The sequence below is a fragment of the Helianthus annuus genome, chromosome 17 (genome assembly GCF_002127325.2).
Source record: "Helianthus annuus cultivar XRQ/B chromosome 17, HanXRQr2.0-SUNRISE, whole genome shotgun sequence".
NCBI classification, from domain to species: domain Eukaryota; kingdom Viridiplantae; phylum Streptophyta; class Magnoliopsida; order Asterales; family Asteraceae; genus Helianthus; species Helianthus annuus.
The window spans coordinates 42,716,532-42,722,562 of NC_035449.2; positions in this window are offsets into that span (position 1 = coordinate 42,716,532).

The window sequence follows — 6,031 nt, forward strand, 5'->3', positions numbered from 1 at the left end:
TTCTCCTCCATCAGAGTTTAAAGAAAAAGCAGAAGAGTTTATCACACATCTGCTGAAACAAGATCAGAAGACCTGTGATATGATTGCTGATCTGCAAATTAAAACAAACAATGAAATTGCATGGAAGAAGGCGAGAGAACGAGATATCTTATTAAGTGTTAATTGTAATGTATAATTTTTAATTTTTAATATTTTTTAAAATCAGAGTTTTGTAATACTATTTAATATCGAATGAAGAAAATTCAAAGTTTCAAAATCAGAATTTTGCAATTTCACTTTTACCAGTTTCGATAATAACAAAGTACAGCCAAAAAGTTGAACTTGAATGTGAACTTCATGAAAGGTATAGATCATGCTGATGACTCACTTCACAGGTACATAATTTCATATAATTTCAAATAATAAAAAATACTAAAATTGTTTATTATTATTTTTTTGGCAGTTACAAAGTGTTTATAAATCCAAGTGTGAGTGATGAATTATGTACAGCAACAGCTAAAGCACTTGCACCCATCTTCCATTCTTTGTATGCGCTATGGAGAGAAGCAGCCATCTTCCCCCAAAAAGCAAAGAAAACATTAGGAAAAAGCATTATGATTGAGGATGGCCTGAATCTACGTAAGTGGCAGGTTTATTATATTTACCGATTTTAAATTTTATTTCCAATCTTTCTGATTTAGGTTTTTTGCAGACATTCACAATGGAACAAAGCGCGCCATCAATGCCAGAAACACTGGTTGGGTTTCCCTACGATATTGTACGAAAGGTTGATGCTAAGTATCCCAAACATTCCTGGATCTTGGCTGGAAAGTCATTAGGTTCAAGGTAATGGTTAGATTTTAAAACTGTTATTAATCTTGAGCTAATTATAATTGTTCTGAAGTTAAAGATTTTAGTTATGGAGATAATGCATCTCTATCATAGGGTACATGCTGAGATTATTGAATTTTGAGTAACAAACAAATGAAATAGCTTTAACATAGTTGATTATTATTATAGACATAGTTTAACATTAAGAATTGATTCGAGGGTTAAGTGTTTTATTTTGAACTTTTTGAACAAGTTTTAACTGCAAAGAAGTAAAAAGAATGTTGGTTTTATTCGGTGTGTGTATTGTAGTTAATAGAAGAATGGGGAGATACCGTTGTTTTAGGCATTGAGCAAAGCAGCAGGGAAGGCTTTCAGTAACATGGTTATGGGCTATACCAATGTTGATGTCGATACAAGGTGTTGCTGTTTCAAACATACCTGTGAGTTTCGTTCTTCAGGTCAATATTAATGGCAAAACGACATTTTATTCTTTCATGTGCTAAAAACTTAGACTTTATTTGATGATGTTGATGTTGATGCAGAGGTGTTTTTACATTCAACTGGACTTAAAAATCAAGTGCATAAAAATGGTCATTGTGGAATGGATTTGATATTGCTTGGTGCTTATTTGGACAAAAAAAATCAACGTTTTTAAACAGGTAAATTTACAACCGCTTATTTATGATAGTGTCTGGTATCTTGAGTTCGTATTTACGATTAGATACTTTCTATTAAATTTACTCTATAGGTAATGCTGTAGTAAAAGGAGATTTAATTATAACTGAAAAACTAACATAAGGCTTTTGTTATAAAAGTGCAGCGAACAAGACCACATTGGTTGTAGGGGGTAATGAGTACCATAACAAAACAAGAAAAGGAATAACAACAACATGCAATTAGGTACAATTTTGGGGCTGCTAATGGTGTCTAAACAACCATTATAAGCGACGGTTGCGGCTGCCAAAACAGTTCAGAAAGAGGAAGCCATGCTTAAATGATTCAGGGTCGGTTTTCGGGTTGAATCATAGTTTACAAATTGTGAGTTCGTAAGGTATTTTTAGGGTATGTTAAAGGTTATTTCTATTCCATGTTTTGTATGTAGAGTCTAATTTGATATGTAATAGAAAAAAATATGCAAGTTTATAAACATAGAAGTCAAAACACCATGATCAATATTTCTCTTTTGTATGTGTTCGACTTCTTGACTTATTATTTAAGAGTTTGTTTTGATTTGTCAAATTTTGAAATTTTATACTTTATCAGAATTTTGGTTATTTTCTTCTTATTAGTGATACTGATGCTTATGGCCACACCTTATAACCCAGTTAGACATGAAAAAAAATAGAAACTCAGTTTAAGAAATATAATTGTTCTGCTTTACTTAGAATGCCAGTGTGTTTAAAAACGTAAAAGATAAAAGATGATGCATGAACTAAAGCAAAGGTTCCTTAAAATCAGCTTTGCGTTTGCTCCTCGATATACAATAATGGTATCTATACTTTGGCAGGGCATTCCAAGTGGTTTTAAGCGATCGACGGCATAGTGGGCAATAAAATGACATTGCCTTTGCATACGTGTCTATATACAAGTATATGGCATGTTGTTCGGGTTATTTAGACACAAATGGTTAGAAAACATGAAGAAATGATTAATAATCTGATTTTTAGATACAAATGGTTAGAAAACATTTAGAAATGATTAATAATCGGATTTGTAGACAACATATTATCAATTACTTAGATTATTTCTATATTAAACCTGAACTAATAATTTTTGAGAAAAATTAAAGCCTAAATTGTATATTAAATCTAATAAATGCAATCTAATAATTAAATCTTTTTAAATAAATGCAATCTAATAATTATGTGTATACTATATATAACAAATTATTAAAACCTAAGTTGTATATTAAATATAATGTTTTAATACATAAAATACAGAGAAAACACGTCATACCAACTTCGTAGACTTGACAGGACTTACAGACTCGATAACAAAAGACCGTAACATACAATACAGAGACAAAACGTCATATCACCACAAGCAATTGTGGATCTTTGCTGATGGGTGCACTTCGGAATGTAGCAGATATGAATGAATATAATCCCAGTGTAGCTAATTACATATCTGCCACTTGGGTTATATTCATTCATATGAATGAATATAACCCCATTGTAGCTCTTCGATTTTCCTTGAAATTCCAGAGCTCGCTAATTACATATCTGCCACTGGGGTTATAATCATTCATATACAATTGATCGTTCTGATCAATCACTTCCTTATGTGCACCGCACCATCTTCTAGGAGGTTGTCAAGTGTTCTCGCCTTCGTGCTAGGTTTTTTGCGTATCTTTACATCCGCAGCCATTCTGTACAATAAAACACATTCAAATGACCAATATAAACACATTCAAATGACCAATATGAGGAACCCATATTATCGAATCAAATCAAAAATCAATATGAGGAACACATCAATCTGAAACTAATCCGATCAGTTCATTTGTATAACATTTAATTCTGATTTAGTTCATCTTCTTAAACAATTCTCAAATGACCAATATAAACACATTCAAATGACCAATATGAGGAACCCATATCATCGAATCAAACCAAAAATCAATATGACGAACACATCAATCCGAAACTGATCCGATCGGTTCATTTGTATAAAATTTAATTCTGATTTAGTTCATCTTTTTAAACAATTCTCAAACAACCAAAAATCATTCAAATTTCAAATATCAATATTGATGTGTTCAAATAACTACACACTGATGCGCTTTATCAATTTCCATCATTTGTTTCTTCGCATTTGATTCAGAAATTAAAACCCACAAGTATCATAGTTTCAATAAACAACCTAGATCTGTACTGTAATTATTTTTAGAGAAAAACACACAAGAATCAGCCAAATGATCACATTAGATCTGAAACTATAGAAATCGATGATACATTTTGAACAATATACTCAGTTGATACCCGAGACAAAAACCCACAAGAATCAAAACCAAAACACAGGTGATCTCATATGAGGAACCGAAAACACATTCAAAACCTCTGTTTTGCTACCCGAGACAAAAACCCACAAGAATCAAACAAAAACTCTGTTTTGATACCTGAGACAAAAACCCACAAGAATCAAACAATATTTTTATACAAAACCTGAAACAAACCTTCATAATAACCAGAACCCAAACCTCTATTTTGATACCCGAGACAAAAACCCACAAGAATCAAACAATATTTTCACACAAAACCTGTGACATTCTAGCATTTCAAAAACATAGTGTCGATCATGTTTTAGGTATGTGATTTTACCTTGGATTGTTATAGAAGATGAAGGATGAAGATGAAGATGAAGATGAAGCTGATGATCGATGGAGATTACAGAAGAGGAAGATGATTCTGATGAAGATGATTCCGATGAAGATGAAGATGATTCCGATGAAGATGTAGATGATCCAATGAAGATGAAGATCTGTGTTTTGGGACTTGAGAGAAGATTAAAATGATTTTATTGAGAAGTGCGATTGTTCTAATCCATACATATATGTTTATCATTAAGATTTGAGGGTATAAAAGACATTTCACAATTGTAAAAAAATTAGTTCATGTTTTCATTTTAGACAACATATTAGACAACATATTAGTTCATGTTTTCATTTTAGACAACATATTACCAAGTACTTAGCTTATTTGTATATCAACCATGTACACTAACACATAATTTCATTAACATTGTTTTATAAAGATATGTAACTAAATGCAAAGAATTTAAATCATATATTATAATCTGTTTTTTAGTATTTGTTTTCGATCGTTATTAAACATACCCGTGTGTTCACACGGGTGTTACAACTAGTTATCATTATATATAGAGTTAAATGCTTAGTTGGTCCCTGTGGTTTGCAAAAATTTCATACTTGGTCCTAGTGGTTTACTAATTACACGCGTGATCTCAAAAGTTGTCAAAAATGAACTCGATTGGTCCCCTGACCTAACCTTTGTTAAATTTCTCAGTTAACTATGTGTGAAATAACTATATTACCCTGAACAATTAAAAGAAATAAAGAAAATATATAAAGAAGACTCATCTTCTTCAACCTCTAATACCACCGCCTCCTCCACCTTCACAACCCACCAAAACCTGCAAGTACCAGGGGCGCAGCTTACTTGGTATAGAATTTTTTAAATATATACGTTCCCCCCCCCCCCCGCTTTCGGAAAAAAACGGGGGGTCAAGCTTCGCCAATGCCTGCAACTACCTTCACCACCACCGTATTCTTCTTCCTCCTCTTTCTCTCTATTCTCACCAAAAAAGCTTCAATGGCAACTGCATCCATCCAATCCCCATCTCCAGATCCCAAATTAAAGGTCCATCTCAATCAAGTTTCATCATTTTTCTTCGCGAAACTGACCCCCTAACGTCAATTGCTTTTTTAACTACAGGAATCGAGTAGAATCGTCGGGTTGTCTCCGATAATCAGTCTGGTTTCCAATAAGCAGTTTTGGGTGTATTGTATTTGATGGTGGGGCTGGCAAAGGTGTGGGCATGGAATCAAAAGTCTCCCATGTTGAATTGTATATCCGTAAAACGTGCAACTAGGAACTAAACTAATTGTCCAAATTAATATGTTTATCTACCTGTTTTAACGTGCACCGCCCAAGCCAGACGAGTAGACGACCAATATCGACATTAGGATTTAGGCCACTAGAAGATATCATTGTTCATTAAAATGTACGAGTTTATTAGAATTTTGGTTCCTAGAAGATCTCGTTGTTCATTAAAATGTACGAGTTCATAGTAGCAAAAAGTAACAATAAATCATGGAGAGCAAACACATGTTCTTATACATTTTTATTGATTCCGTAAAAATATTATCCCGTAAAATTTAATTAGCAAAAACCGTCTCTAAGCTTAGTCGCTACAAATATACATTACAAAATTATGTGCTATTTCTCTAAATTTGTATAACAAATATGGATCTAAACCTGATAAATATGTAAGTTGTTACGTCATGTGTCACAATTCTATGAGCTCAAAATTCTTTTTCCTGATTCTCTTGCTTTACTCTTTTGTATTTTATCTCTTAGTTTAAAAAATAATTAGAGTATTTAACTGTCTGTGATTTCAGCCATTCCTAGTTATTTTATAAATCACAATATACAAAAGGCCGAAGTTATGGAAAAACCGCCGCCAAAAGAGTAAATTGCCATTT